Here is a 17032-nt window from a genome sequence, read left to right as displayed (position 1 = left end):
AAAATAACTTTTAAACATATGAATAAATGTTCACTTCAGTCCTTCAAATGATGTTGGGAAAACTGGACAGCTGCATGTAAATCAGTGAAACTAGAACACTCTCTCACACCATACACAAAAATTAACTCAAAATAGCTTAAAGACTTAAACATAAGACAAGACACTATAAATCTCCTAGAAGAAAACATAGGCAAAATATTATCAGACATAAATCTCAGCAATGTTCTCCTAGGGCAGTCTACCCAAGCAATAGAAATAAAGCAAAAATAAATAATGGGACCTAATTAAACTTACAAGCTTTTGCACAGCAAAGGAAACCATAAGCAAAACAAAAAGACAACCTATAGAATGGGAGAAAATATTTGCAAAAATGGGACTGACAAGGGCGTAATTAATAGTATTTTCCAAGTAGTCAATCCTAAGTAGTGATATTTATTACAATATTTTAAAAAGTGTTTTATGTATTTGGTCATTCTGGTATCACTGTTTGAAATGATTTCTATAAAAGCTAGAAATGTTTCGCTGTCTTATGTAATATTGTGCTTATAAGGCCATAGAATAAGTGTGCTACAAAGCACTATTCCAGTGTTTTGTATTAGCATTTACTCGTCTTTAAAACTATCTATTGTTTGCTATTTATTCAAATAGTTTTGGTACCAGTAATTGCATGTTTACTTCTGTGTGTGCAAATGATGTTTTATGTTTTGTGGGGTGTACATGTGATCAAGAACCTCAATGTTTTCAGTCACAAACATTACACTGCTCAAAACTGATCTCGGAAGACTGGCTGTGAAACATGTAACAGCAATAGCTACTTTGTCTTTGAAGTTAGAATAGAAAAGTCAATTTTTATAGTCTCTTTGTTCATTTGTGAAAAATTGTGGTTTCAAACAAAATTTTCTGCAGTGCACTTTCAATGGAAAATCATAATGAATGATTTGAAGCAAACTGTGTTTTGCTAGAACGTGTTCCATTGTCGTAAGGATGTGATCATAATTTTCTAATAAACATAATAAAGCTCCCAAGTTTTTTATTTTTATACAATTTTTTAATTCCACAGAAGTAGTTTGTTTTATTGGGCAGGCCAGGGTTGCATTTGTTGCTTCTGAGTTGGAAACTTGAGATGAGTACTTCTTTTTTTATTCCTACTATTTTGATCAACAATTAAAATCTTCATTTATTGACGAAATTGCTTGATCCATTCAAGTTTTTGATGAGAAAAATTTTTTGCTCATTGTCATTGTTTTGATCCATAATTTTTAAAATAAGAAAGATTTTGTAATGTCCTACTCAAAAATGTTATGTGGTTCATTTATGAGAAGTCTTAATTTTCATTGTATTCAGTTTATTAAAAGTTCAACAAATTGTTTCTCTGGAGTTTTAAATTTTTTCTTTACAATATTTTCCTTTTCTCAGACCCAAGTATTTTGTATTTCAACCATGATTTGATGTATTAGTTGACACTGAGCTGAAAGATTAGGAAATAATAAAAGTTTCATTCAGAGTATATGGAATGTGATATATTTCCTTCAAAATGTAAATTAAAGCAAATGCAATAAATTGAAAATTTCAAAGATAATTCTTTTCAATAAAATATTTAAAATCTCTATTAAATTAAAGTCAAAGTATAAATCATATTCAATGTGTATTAGAATTTTAAGTCAACAACTGAATTTTAGAATTTAATTAAAAAATTTAATCTTGTAAAGTACTTTTATCAAAATGAAACTATTTGCAATTCTGTTTTCCAAGGTAAACAATCAGTATCTGAATACACATATGCAAAATTAGAACATAAATTGTCTAATATAGCAAAATGTTTTTCAGCCACTGTGTGCACCTGTTGCAAATGCCATAGTGATTTATCAGTAATTTCAGAAACATGATTTGGAACACTGAAAGAGGCTAAGAAATAGACATTTGGCACTACTTGGGAACTGATTCTTCATTATGCAAGAATCTAGTGCATTCATGCTCCCTGAGAGGAAGGATGAATTTGTCTTTGCTTTTACCCAGTGCTGCCATCACTCAACACTTCCTGGTCCAAAGCAATGTCTGTCCCCTTTGTCTGCAGTCACTCTGCAGTCACTCATGGAATTCTCCTGGTGCAGCAGCCTTTTGTTTTGAGGCCATGGGGAGAGATGTTGAGGAGCACCGCCCCGGGGCCTGAGCAGCCTTAGCTACAGTAGTGGCCTCATGTGTCAGTACATTTCTGTTGTACTTCGCTGTCACAGGGCTCCCTGAAGTGTGGGGCTCAAAGCAGAGCCTCTTGCCTGGATCTAAGCCCAGTAGTGGGGAATAAAGGGAAGAGAACATTCACAATATTATTTTGACTCCATATACTTGTCCCAGGAGGTCTGGAAGAATGGCTCCTTCCTTTTTAGTGCAAGCTGCCTTTAATGAAACAGCAGGATTGTTCCCACCTGGCCACCTTCTCTCACCAGATTATATTCTTTTGGCAAATATGTGTACTTTTACTTTGAATATGTGGGTGGAAGAAATCACATGCAAAATCAATGTTGCTTTTTTTGCAGATAATTGACATCATAGTTGGGAACAAATATTTTATAGTATATTGTATTAGCTCAACTGAGTACTCTGATGTCCTTGATCTAAAAAGTTTATTAATTAGGCAATTTGTTTTACTCAGGGATAAAAACAAAGAACATAATTATGCTTTATCTCTTTTGAAAGGTTCCCTGGCCCTTTAAATAAAAGCTGAATAGCTTTATTATTTTAAAGAACTCTAAAAGGAGAACATTTTAAAAATTTAAAAAAAAAAAATGTCTACTTAAGATGTATTCAGGTATCAGCAACCTGAAAAGAAAGATTAAAGCCAGTTAATTATTCTCCCAGGTGCTTTACACAGTGAATTCATTGGTTTAGGTTCAAAAACCTGGCTGGAGCTCATTTCTTTCAAGTGTCTCTCCTTTCTAGAACTTCAAACTCCTAATTAAAACAGTTTCCACTTTGGGTGATATTTACAAATGAGTCAGTGCTTAAGGAGAATTGATTAATCTGAATTGGGAATCAGATGTCTAAGAGATCTGTCATTTCTTCATTCTTAAAAACTGCCAACTCACTGAGGGGCTCAGTTACTAATACATAAAATTATTTAAAATTTCTAATAATATTTCTAATTTGAAAACGTTAAGAATTAATCAGAATCCAAATGTGTACGGAACATCAGTCGTCACAGTACCAGCCTCCTGCTGACACACTGAGGACTGAGAATTTAGCCAGAAATGGAACCTGAAGTTAATATTTTTGTCATGCTAGTAGACAGAAATCGGGTAGAGTTGGTCTGCTCAGCAGAAGCAGAGGAAGGAAGGGCATAACTATCCGTTCTGCTGCTCCAGAGTCTGGCAGACTGATCCTAAGCTGGGCCAAATCTTTGTGGGATCCCTTGTGGTCCCCTACATTCAACAAGGCCCTTTATTCTAACAGACTGGAGAAACTGTTTCATGGTATTGTGCCTGCCATTGACTTGAGCTGTCACAAGGCTAAAAATCTGTGACCTATTACTGCTGTAGCAATAGTCTAATAAACCCATTGAATTTCCTTCAAATGTCGATTTGCAAGCCAAGGAGGAATTAAGGGGAAACCAGTGTACCTGGGGTACGTTTTAAGAGGCAGCATGAAAAAGTGAAGGGTAGCAGAATATCACCCAAAATATACCACTTTGGTATAGGATTATATTGAGCTGAAAGTAATTGAGAAGAAGCAGATACCAAAAAAGCTATCTGTCCTCCATTTGCCTAAAAGCAGGACATACATTTTTAAAGGTGTCTCCACTCCCCTCTCTGCTAGAAAGGACAGAAGTTAACCGCTGAAGACAACCCTAGACTTTTACCAGCCCAGAGACAGCACCAGAGTAATCTACACAACTGACCTTGGTAAAACTAGCCCTTATCTACCACTAGCTTCCCAATATATTTGTCTTCCCACAATTTGCCACCTCAAGATGCTCAGAGTTTTTCTCCTTTGTCTTCTCACTTTTCTAAAATTATTTTTTCGTTAAGATACTATATAATCCCCAGTTCTAATCCACCCTTTGAGTCACTCACCACTAAATGCTCCCATGTGTCCACAAGATGCACATGTTAACAAAACTGTTCTTCTCTTATTAATCTTTCTTTTGCCAGTCTAATTTACAGAGTCCTGGCTGGAGAACCTAAGGTGGTAGAGGAAAAGCAAGTTTTTCCTCTCCTGCGGAAGAGTCAATAGTGTACTACATTTGAATTAAGAAGATGTGAGTTCAGTTTTCGACTCTGCCACTTAGCCATGTGATCACAGCCACTCACTCAGTCATTATGAGCCTCAGTTACCTCATCTGTAAGTTGGAAACAGCAAGAGCTGTTGTAAAAGATTAGCTCATGCACATAAAAATACTTTATAAACTTTGAGTGATAAGCTTAAGTGTTTTTACTTCCTCTCTTGAAGTTCCTTAAAGGCAGGGGTTGTAGCTTATTCAGTGGAAAGTAGGTTTATTGTTGTAAGTAACTATCTTTGGCAATTCTAGGGTTTGTTGTTAATCACACTCTTTCTGGGACTGTTGCACCTCTTTAGACTTACCTTTGTGCTAGCTCTTCCCATCTCTCAAAATCTGCTTTTGAGAGATGTACAGCTCTGCCCTCTTGCATCTTTATCATAACACAGGCAGACTCAGGCTTGAGACATACCAGAAGTTCAGTGCACTGGTCACAGGGAAAGAGCATGCCAGGCTTAAATCTTTTCCAAGGAAAGTGGTGTAGCTACAGATGGTGAGCCAGACCTGGAATGAGTGTCCAGTGATTAAAAGAGGGTAGCAAGTTGGCCTTGCTTCAAATGAATATGCATTGTAAAAAAGAATAAAATAATGCCATTTGCAGCAACGTGGATGGGCCTGGAGATTGTCATACTATGTGACATAAGCGAGAAAGAGAAAGAAAAATACCGTATGATATCATTTATATGTGGATTCTAACAAAGAAAAAATGGACTTATTTACAAAACAGAAACAGACTAACAGACATAGAAAACAAACTTATGGTAACCAGGAGGGAAAAGTTGGGGGTGGAGGGCTAAATTGGGAGTTTGAGATTTGCAGATACTAACTACTGTATATAAAATAGATAAACAATGCCCTACTGTACAGCACAGGGAACTATATTCAATACCCTGTAATAGCCTAAGTGAAAAAGAATATGAAAAGGAATATACATATGTATGTATAACTGAATCACTATGCTGCATACCAGAAATTAACACAACATTATAAACCAACTATACTTCAATTTTAAAAAAATGCATTGAGGAAGTTTCCAGGAAATGGAATAACAAAGCCTGGAGTGGCAGTAGTCACAACATTTCCAGACTAGCCAGCAGCCAGAAGTAGGAAGTTTGCTTTCGGAACCAGGTCATAAGGAACCGTATGTTTCTTATGGGCTAGAGTTTAATTTTTCATGTACGAAGTTAGCCGAAATTTATTTTACTTTATTCTTAACTTAAAGTTTTGTCCAGTTGTTTCTTGTCAACATGTTCTGGAGTAGATTTCTAAATTATAAAGTTTGCTTCTATTTTATTTGTCTTTAAAATATTTGTGGTCTATTCATCAATAACTGCTTCCAAATTTAATGATTTTCGTCCTTGATTTGTTTATTTTATACATCTAGGTTTTGTTGAGAAGTATCTTATCTCTTCTTCTTTTTTCTCACGTTAATTCTCATGCATCATTTTATGAGAGACGTATGGTTTGATTTTGCTGTTACCTGCTGTGAAAGCTTCTCTCTTTCATGAGGGTGGTTCAGCCTGCTTACAATTATTATATCTGATATTCTGGTCTTAATTTGCTCGTCTTTTCAAATGCTGTATACCTTACATCCTTCTTTGTTGTTTTCTTTTTATATACAGATGGTATTTCATTTGCTGTTACTTTTTTCTGTAACTTCAACAGCAAGCTCTGTGTTTCACAGTTCTAATAGAGGGAACTCCTTTGTATATTGCAAATGTCCATGTTTCTCTAATAATCAAACTCAAGGATTAAATGACACATTTTAAAATAGTCCATAATGAAAATGAGGAATTTATTTCACTTTAGTTCCTTCTTACTCTCTCATTCCTCTGCCGTGATTTCCTTGCCTCACGATTTAGTATCTGTTTGTATAAGTAGAATTTAGATGATTGTTAGAACATCATTCTTATATTACCTATCTTTTATTTTAAGAAACACCTTGATATTTTACTTTATGACAATATATTAAACCTTTAATTAGATTTAGCTCTGTGTTTAAGATGTTTGAGTGCTCATCACTCACCGTCTTTTTAAGCAGACCCATAATCTTGAACTCTTATGTTGATCATCTTTCAGTAAGCTGGAATATACCTTCAATAAACTTTTCTTTCAAGAAGGGTTGGTAAGTGATCTATTTCCTGAGTCTTTCTATATCTGAAAGTGTGTCTGAATCATCTTCATCTATGAAGAGAGACTTAACTGTGCATGAAATTTCTTGCCAACACATGTTCTTTACTTCCTCAAATGTGAGTACATGTAATTTTATTTTCTTCTGCATTTATTTTGCTGAGGAGAAATTTGAGGTTTTCTTTTTTTATGATAAGCAGTGTTTGAGTGTATTTTTCTTTTTTCTATTTTTTTATTCAACAAATATTTATTGAGCAACTGGTATATGCCAGGCTCTTTTCTTGTCACTGGAGGCCTGGTGGGGAATAAAGTCAATAAACACTCCTGGTTTTGTGGGGTTACATTTTTTTTTTTCCTCTTAAATGCTTACATGATTTAAAATTTTAATATTGTATTTAATTTTCCATTCTTGAATGTATCTTATTTGAACTATCTTGCTGTTTTCCCTAGGACTTAAGCTAAGGCAGCTTTCTGAAAATGGCAAAAACAAATGTATTTTCCCGCTCTGGACTTTTTTTTCTACTTATGCCTCAATTTTTCAAGTTGCCTTCCTGGGAGAACCTAGGATTCTCAGTTGCATCTTTATTCTCCATTATTAATGTCATCTTTCCCCTGAAAATTTTTATAAACTCTTCATGTGCTTTTGCATTTTAAGAAGCTCTACAAATTAATTACTTTATATAACACGTTAGATTTTTGAGTAGCTTTGCTGTTCAGTGTTTCATTTTCAGGTTTTATTTCTGCTTGTTGTAGTCTCAGTTTCATTGCAATTCTTCATGTTCACAGTGAGTCTCTTTTTATCTCTTCCTGTTGCCTTTTTTCCCTCTGCTGATTCATTAGTGACTTCTGTCACTTTAAATTTTGTTTTTGAACTAAAATGTATGTACAGAAAAGTATACATATCAGATTTTTACATCCAGGTACATCACACACACACCTGTGTAACCAGCCCAGGTTCAACATTCAGAACAGCACCAGCTTCAGAAACACCCTTCATGCTCTTTCCCAGTCACTATTCTCCTCAGAAGTCACCCTGTTGCCTTTTCATTTGGTGTGCTTTACTTTCCTTATCATTTCTTCTTTTTTAAAAAATAGGTGTCATATCTTCTTGTATCTCAGGGAGGATACAAAATATTACTCTAAAATTTTCTCCAGGTTCCTGCAGTAGGATTCTCTTCAGAGGCTTGCTCCTTGACTCAATTTTCATGACGCTTCCTTTCTCTTTCATTAGTCTTTTATCATAGTCCCACCCCCTCTTTTTAGGAAATGGGGAAAAAAATCTGTCTGAACTCATGGTTAGCTCAGATAGGATATCTGGATTTCCCATGGCTTTCCTATTAGTAAACCACCTGCTGGTTGAATCCGTTTCTCAGGTCTTTAGCTGATCATCAACAAAACCTAACCGTTCTTCATCTAAATTTTTTTTTTTTTGCCCAACAGTGGCGAGATTTCCTCATTATTCCCACTGCCTTTCTGTGATGCTATGAACTAATAAAGGACTCAAAAATTAGAACTTTTACTTATACCCTGCCAAAGTTCAGTCTTTAAAAATCCTGCCCGCTGCATTTGCTTGTTGGATCCACACATGTCAGGGTGTATTCTGCCCCGCTCTGCCTTCAGTTTCTAGATCACCCAGCTTCTATCTCCACTCTACCAATTTGCAGTCTTGAAATTAATGTAGAATGATGAGGTTCCTGAAACAGTAGTCCTCTGAGCACTGCTAATTGTGATAGCCACAAAGAAAAAACTGGTGAGTTTAGAATAATCCAGGGCCTGCCTTCTCAGAATGTGGCCTCCTGAGCAGAAGCATCAGCATTCAACCAGAGTTTAGGGCTCACCCCAGACCCACTGATCAGAATCTGCTTTTTTTGCAAGATGCCTAGAATTCCTATACACACTAAAGTTTGATTAGCACTGACTTCAGAAACTTTTTGAAAAAAAATGGTGCCTTCCCTTATCCCGTAAGTTTTTTAGAGTGAAACCATGTATTAGTATTTTATTACTGCTATAACAAATTACCACAAACTTAATGGCTTGCAACAGCACTGATTTATTATTTCATCGTTCTGTAGGTCAGAAGTCCAGTGGGCTCAGCTGGTTTCTCTGCTCCAAGTCTGCAAGGCGCATATGAAGTTGTGGGCGGGGCTGCTTTCCTTTTCGGAGGCTCTGGAAGAGATCCCTTCTGGGCTGATTGACGCTATTGGCAGAACTCGTCTCCGTGCAGTTACAGAGCGGAGGACCCTGTTTCTCTGCTGTGGCTGAGGCGCATACTCGGTTTCTAGGGCCTCCTGCATTTCTTGGTTCCTGGCCTCTGTCCTCACAGCCGGTGATAATGGATTGAGTCCTTCCGGTTCTCTGGGTCTTTCTGATCTCCCTTTCTGGCTCACCTGCCCTGGCTTCTCTTCTGCAGTATATCGCTGACCCTCTGCTTTCCTTGTCTGCTTTCAGGGCCCATGTAATGATATAGGCACACCTGGATAATCCAGGATAATTTCATTATTTTAAAATTAGTTGATTAGCAACTAGACTTAATTTCATCTGAAAAATTCCCTTTACATGCTTACATTAGAGTTTGATGAGATAATCAGGGCATGGGAATGTTGTGTGTATGTGTGTAATTCTGCCTACTTCAAGCCATCTTCTGGGGCTTCTAACATGTGACCAGGGTTGAGAATCACTAGTACAGACCTCAGATTTCTGCTCTAGGAGGACAGCAGTAGGTGTTCCCCACTGTCTTTCAGCAATGTTGGAGTGCTTTTTTCTAGGAAGTTAAAACAAATACACACACACACACACACACATACTAGTTTTTTCTCTCAATTGACATTAGCTTTATTTATTTTTGGAAGGGATGTCTCCAGTGGTGGTTTGTAGGTGTTTGCGTTTGGACAACATCACAGACTATCTGTGTGTGGGTGTCAGCCTAGCGGGAGTTGGGGAGAGGCAGTTATCAGGCTAGCCTGGTGCCAAGTTAAGCCAGAAATCTCTACTCCTTATTGAAGCTGAGATTTTGCTACTTTAATTTTGATTTTCCATTTTTCAACCACGAAAATCAGGACTTGAAGAGATTAAAGGCTTTTTGCAAAGGCACATATATAGCATGAAATGAGTTATCTGGCCTGCTAAAAAAAATCAGTCTTTAACATTTACCTTCTGGGGAAATGAGCTATATGTTGTGCAATTTACTTTTATTTCTTTCGAATCACTAATATGTCATTTTAACTTAAGGGGAGGAAGTAAGTGATCCAGTCTATGCATTTCTGACCAAGCTTGTTACATTTCTGTGAGGATAAGGCGTGTTTGCAGGTGATGAACCTCTGTGTGCACTTGGTGGAATAGTTATTAGCAAAAGAGGGAAAGGTTAGGTTTGGATCCAGTGCAAAAGTTCATGGTGTTGAGAGTTGAGATTTCGTAACCCAGGGTCAGGATTGAGCTATTCCAAGTCTCTGGCTCTTAGAGACAGAATTTTCAGAGAGTTATGTGTATTTTTACTTTTTAAGAACTTTGATAGAAAAATAAAGCCATTTTTCACGGTCCCCTTTTTCAGTGGTAAGCCCTGTTTAAGTCATGAGTGTCTGTTTTTGCTGAACAATAAATTGGCAGAGTTAATCAGTGCCAATTCTTAATTATCAGTGGTAACAGAAGAAGGGGAAACTTTAGACACTTAGAATCCCTTGATAATAATTTTAGCCATGCATATAAAAACTAAACTGATTCCTTCATTCCTGGTTCTTGAGGCCAGGCCTGTTCACAGGCCCAGCCTGCTTATATCTCACAAATGCTAGCTCATGACTTTGGAATAACTCAGACACTTCTGATTCTTTCCTTCTGGTTTCTTTTCCTTTACTCTTGTCTCTATGACCCTGAAGTTCGACTTCATAATTTACCATTAGATTTCAACCTCTGGTCTCCCAAAGTGGAATGATCTTTCTGACCCTCTCTCGTCACCATGGGCCTTGGCACTATTGCGGTTTTCACTTATTAATTTCTCATGTGTTAGTGTCTGTCTCATTTTGTTGGTGAGGACTTCAGCTCCCCTCCTGCTTACAGCAGGTCACCCCAGAACGGTGGCTTGGCTTGGCCAATTTTAGCCACTGTTTAAAAGGTAACAGTGAGGAGCTATTCAGTCATTACTGAGCAGTCACTAGAATTAATAAAATGGATGTGAAGTTTATCACTTTATTCTTGTTTACGTCTTCATTACTCTACCCAGAAAGGTCAAAATACAGTTAGTGAGATATTTGGTTTAGAAAACAGCAGTGCGGATAATAGCCACGTTGTATAACTGGCTATATTCTATCTTATAATCATAGAGATACAGCCTAGGCTACCATTAGAATGGAACCTTAAAGTCATGATTTTAGAGCTAAAAGGGATTTTAGTGATTTAGTAACCTGGTCTAGTATTTGGTTCATGAGAGTTCCTTGAGATGCCCCCCCCACCCCACCCCCTAAGGAGCTACCACAGGAAGTTAGGGTGGGAGAAGGGGAGAAGAACAGAGGGGTAAACAAGGGGAGAACCAGGAGGGTGAGACCCCTCACCCCATTTCAATAGCAGCATCTCAGCCGTTACCTGTTTTACTCATGTAAATTCTAAGAAATATTTTTATTTGAACAAAGGCTATTGTGAATTAAGTACATTGAAAACTGGATCTGCTTTAATCCATCATTCTCCACTCGATGAAATAAAGCCCAGAGAAGTGAAGTGGCTAAGATCATGAGAAGGCCAGTCTCTCAGTTCCTATGCCAGTTTGCTTCCCACAGTCAAAATCCTCATGCTTCTCTGGGTAACCTAGTAAATAACACTATGTGGAGTTCACATTTACAAATTGTTGAGCAAATCTTCTAATTTTATGTTTACATACATGCAAGGTGAAGAGAATACCAGGAAATGAAATGTGTTTCCAGACTTTAAGTAGTTCACTGTTTAATGATAGAATCTGTTTTTGGGGAAAAAAAAATCACAATACCCAGGAATCACAGGCAAGACTGAAGGCAGTTTCATATAATTTGTTTCAATACAATTTAATCAATTTAATACAATTAAATCAACAAATATTGTGACATGAATGAATGAATAATGTTACCATGTAATATTTACATTTAGTTGGTAACAATTTTTATAGTTGTCTACAATAGCCTTAGACATGGAATTGTAAAAATTAAATTATAAATATATTAGGTGGTAAATGCCAGGATTTTATACATTTCCATTATTGGAAACTATGTCATATTTTCTTTTTTCAACTTGTTCTCTATTTCCTGAAAATATTTATGAAAAATAACAGTTGATCGCCTCTAAATTGCATCTCATATTTCAAAATATATGACGTTGAATCTTGACTCAGTTGCTATCGACAGTTAATTTACATAGTTAATTCCTAAGTACAGTGGACTCACTTGGTAAACATTTTGTATGTAATCATATGTATTATAAGTATTGCTATAACACTGATTCATTTACTAATTTAACAAAGAATTTACTCAGATTTTGCTGCTTCCTGTGCTGAGAACTAAGTTCTCTCCCCTCAAGGGGCTCACAACCTAGTTGTAGGTTCTTCTATCTTACGTTTTTCTTCTCCAGATAAAAAAATTGAATTGTGCACCGGAAAAAATATAGTATCAACAAATCATAAACGTATAAATACGTAATGAAAGAAAACACTCTCATTATAAAGCAATCTTCATTCCAGAATAAAATACACCATGGATGCCTTTTGAACTAGTAGAGAAAATACGCTCTTTTGCTGTACAAACATACAGGGATAAACCCTACAAACTGATAGAAGATATTTAAAGATTAAATATCTTAAAAAATAAGTATCTCTAAAAAATAACTATTATATGAAATGAAGTCATATGTTGGATAGGTTTACCAGCCACCAAGCTAAATGTAGGAGCAACAGAATCTCTGTAACTCAAAATGAAATCAACATATTCGCTTCTTAGTGAAGGTGGCAAAGGGAGCAGTATTGACTCATTTGCAAACTTATACATAGTAATTTCTCTTTTCCTATCTGCTCTTTCTCACCTCCCTAATGTAGCATCATCTAGATTGCCTCAAGTTAATCATGCCCAGGAGGCCACTTTGGGGGATATTATCAGGCCTCCAGTGAAGGGAATCAAGCTGATCAAAGGAAAGGAAGTGATGCATTGAATTGTTTCATAATGACATTCATTTCTCAGTGACCTTCCACCAAGCGATCTGATTTTTTTTTTTTTTTTTTAATAAATCAGCACAACATGCAACTCTCAGTCTCTCAGTGATTGCGGAAAGAAAAAAAAAAAGTTAAGTGTTCGCAAGGAGGCTTTCAACGTGTTGTCGCCTGGCCAGAGATTTAGGTCATGAGAGTTGAAATAACTCTGAGCCCTGGTGCCCTGCACTGCTATTAAACACCAGTTAGTGTGTAGATGTGTCCTCAGCTGGCAGATGAAAAGGTCTAAAGTTCAGATTGTTAAGTCATAATGAAGCCACAAGATCCATGTTCTTTATGAGAGAAATGTCAGCTCTGGAAAGTCTCTTAAACTGTAAAGGACACTTCATTACATAGAAGAACTGACTTAATATACTTTGCAAATGGCTTCATAACATTCAATTTTGAGAATCATTTCCATTCTTTTACTCACAGTACATAGGGAAATTAGCTGAAATATTTATCTTAGCTTCTCTCTAAGTTTTATAGCACTAGTCAAAAACTAATTAGACTCTGGCAATTAAATCCTGCATGTAAGCTTTTCTTTTTTCTCAAGGAGTTTTACTTGTTATGCAACTTCTTCTATTGCAGAGAGTGGCCTATTTAACTTAAAGGATTCTAGTTTAATTTTTTTAAATGCCATCAAGCTTATTCAGTTTTTTTTTCCTTTTGTATCTAACAGGTACTTAGGGAAAGAGAAAATGGAGGAGGTCAATGACCACAACAAGTAAGCATCTAATAAACATGATCCAGAGTAGGAAGGAAGATTTCTCATCATGTCGGGTCCCTGGGCAGGCAGGATCCCTCCCAGAGATGTCCTGCAAACCTCCTCTCTACCTGACAAGGCAAGGACTGCTGTGGGGCCAGATCAAGTATAATATTAATCTGTAAACTCAGGGCGAATAGGTGTCCCTTCTTCCCTGACTAAGAATTTCACAGTGTGGCTGTCTGCATGGCTTGCTCCCCTGCGAGCTCTCCCTTTTGGAATTGCTCGATCTGGTTGTTGGTTCTCCTTTTGTATGGTAGGTGGGTCTTGGGCTACTTCCCAAAGGAGGAGGGGACCCTCCTGTATTAGAAAGTCTCAGCCGTGTATGAGTTAGTATAACTCTGCTCTTAGCCCAAGATACAAATGCTTCCCTTCCTTTGATGCGTTTGCGTGTGTGTATGTAGGGGAGGGGATTTCCTAGAGCCATCTGAGTGGCAAGATCAGCAGGGCAAGATTAAGATGTAAGCCTGTCATAAATCTTCCAAGGAGCCTTTATTTATTTATTTATTTGGGCTGGGTTTTAGACTAAAGGCCAGACATTTTCACTGTGGCTTTCCAGTGACTAGGTCTATCTCACCAGAGCTGGGAGGTTTCAGAGAAGGGTTTGTGGTGTGGTGATAGCCACATGAAGATATTTTGAAGTAATGGGTCTTCTATTCAAATTTCCCTTGGGAATACTTGGTAGGAAAATACTTGCTAAATATTGGAGACCTGGAATCCCAAACATCTCTAACTGTTTCTTGAGAAATTTGAACAATATTAATTGTCCCAGCTTTAAAATCAATGGAAACAATGAAAAAACATATTACCATAAATGATGCTAGGTACATGCTTGATTATTGTTAGAGTCAGTCTGAATCAGTGAGTGAAGGCCATTTGGTTATAAACACACATATATGTAGACACTAGAGTGAAGTTTTGTAGTGAAATATATTAGGAAATACAGAAAAGACATTGGCCCTGTTTTCTATACATTTATAACTTAGTCATAGATTTAACTGAATATAAGAATGGAAAGAGGCTGAGAAGTCAAAGTTAGAAACATCCTCAAGTTTAGATACTGAAAATTTTTATTTATCTACTTAATCATTAATCATATATTTCAGTGCCTTCTCTTTCAAGGCACTACTTGATCCTGTGACTGATGTAGAGGTAAGTCAGGCATGGTTCAAGGAGTTACTTGTCTGTAAAGGGAATGAAATATTTACACAAATAGTAAGACTACATGGGGGAAATACAGACCAAAGACTGTGGAAGGAAGGAAACTGAGCCAGGCTTTGAAAGCTGAGTCAAATAGAGAAGGGGCATTTAGTTAAATATGTGTGTTGAGCCTATTTGTAAATGAATAGCATTAACGAATGTCAGCAATTTTTTTGAAATTTAGGAAGATCTGTTTGGTTTTGTGTGGTAGGCAGAATTCCAAGATGGCCCCCAAGATTCCTGCTCCCTGGGTTCATGCCCAAATGATCCCCCTTAGAGTATAAAAGGAGCCTGCAAATACAGTAGCTGTCATTCTGTGATTAGGTTACAGGACACGAAAAAAGATGCAGGGATTTTTGCAGATGTAACTAAGGTCCCTAATTAGTTGATTTTGAGTTAATGTGCTGGCTTTCCTTTTTTGCTTCCTGTTTTACAATCACTTTTCTTCTATTTTGATTAAAAAAAGGTCAACTCCCACCTACCCTGAGTCTTACTCTGATAAACTACCCTGGCGTGAAAATACTCTGAGGTGCCAAACAGAAAACAAAACAAATGTTTGAAACACTGGGGTTGACCAAGCCTCCTGTAATCATGTCACTGTCAGTCATGGTAGGATTCCCCATCCTGGGGTCCCCATCTTACACACATTTGGGTTAAGGCAAAGCTTGGCATTAGAAACAGGATTTACGGCCTGCGTCAAGGTGATAGGAATTCAGAAATTGGCCAGCAGAATTGATGATGGCGTATTTTATTCAGTACACTCGCTTCTTCCACCCACTGTGTTGTCAAATCCTGAATGTCTCCAAGGACTGGTCCTGGTGGTAAGAGGTACTACAGGTTGTGGCATCTTTTTTCACCCAGTCAATAAACTCATGGCAATGCTTAATATCTACCTCTATCTTAGAATTAGAATAATTAAGATTTGTGAAAGCATATTGGTAAATGCTCTTCAGAGTGCCCTCTCTGCACTTTCGCCATTCTCAGTCTTGAGAGCTTGGTAAGCGTTTTCATGTATTTGCGTTTCTGTCTGCATCTGAGGGGCATATTCTGCATGATTTCAAAGAAAGGGAGATAATGAAACTTTACTTCCAATAGATTATTAAATATTTGAGAAAAAGGGACTCATATGGGAGGCAAATTGTTATTTTGTATTTCATTGAGAAGTTATTCAGACTCATAGAAAAGTACTTCCATCTTTGGCCAAAAAATTATCAGATTATTGAATCCTTTAATATTTAATGTTTAATTGTTTGTGGTTACAGGAAAAACTATATATATAAATATATAGGTAGTTGTTGTGGCGACATGTAAGATGATCAATAAAACACTTTCAAGCATAAAACTACATTAGGGTAAAATTCTAGGGGAGAAGAATAGAGATATTAATTTAAGGGAAAAGTGAGTGATGTAAAAATTCTGGCTGTTAAAGAAGATCATTTTAAGTGTGTTTTAAATGGGTAATGGTGGTTATCAAATTATTATATTATTTAGATTTCATTGAATACATATAAAGTAATGCAATAATTATATAGTAAACACTACTATAATGTTTATTGAAGACATAAATATTTAGAATTACATTTTTATAACAATTTAAACGTGCAATAAAATTTTTTCAATACCAGCTTAAAAATATATAAGAAGATACATGGTTTTATAACATTCTTTAAGAGGATCTGTGAATAGAAAGTTTCAGGATGAAAGATGGGAGAGACAATGTTGGAAATTAAAGTGTTTAATTTAACCCACTGGGAGAAATCACAGAAACTGTATTCAGTAAGCAAGAGTGAGCAGAGGACAGTTTGAGAAACACGGTGTTGCTTCTTATTTTAGGTGCCCTGACCTGTCCCTCAAGCGTGCCAGAGATTCTGCCAAGGCTCTGTGATCAGACTGTGCTTCGGGAGAGTGTGTGTGAAATGCAAATCAAACTTTGCAGTATAAGCAAAGGTTTCACTATTGAATTGTTTTGGGATAGTAAACTGCAGAATCATTTTCTGTTGACTATGTATTTGATTACTTCTTTGAAGGGGCCCGACCCTTCTGAGCAATACTGAAGGCAATGTTAAAGGCTTGTACCATCCCAGGCCAACTTACTCAGGAAACCATAGGAGTTACCATTTACCTCAGTCCTGAATTTCTGGATATCCAAACAAATAAGTAGAATAGACCAGATGTGGAAGAAAAATAAAACAAAACTGCATAGTTCTTTTCCTGTACTGACTTGCCCACAGTCAATGGAAAACACAAGAGGTCAGCAGTCCCCAGAGCTGAATGCTGACATTAACCCTTTTATACAGACATCAGATTCTTACCTTTCACGATGTCATTCTTTGTAGCACAAAATTCTCCTCCACTTTCCCTTAGATCTTTTATCAAGAAGGTTACCAGAACAAGTATTTTACTGCCCCTTATTACATGTTTATTTATTTGCATCTTTTTTCTCATTATAATATCACAAATATTCTGACATCAT

This window comes from Camelus ferus, chromosome 1 (assembly GCF_009834535.1).
Source record: "Camelus ferus isolate YT-003-E chromosome 1, BCGSAC_Cfer_1.0, whole genome shotgun sequence".
Lineage (NCBI taxonomy): Eukaryota > Metazoa > Chordata > Mammalia > Artiodactyla > Camelidae > Camelus > Camelus ferus.
This window is presented reverse-complemented; position numbering follows the sequence as displayed.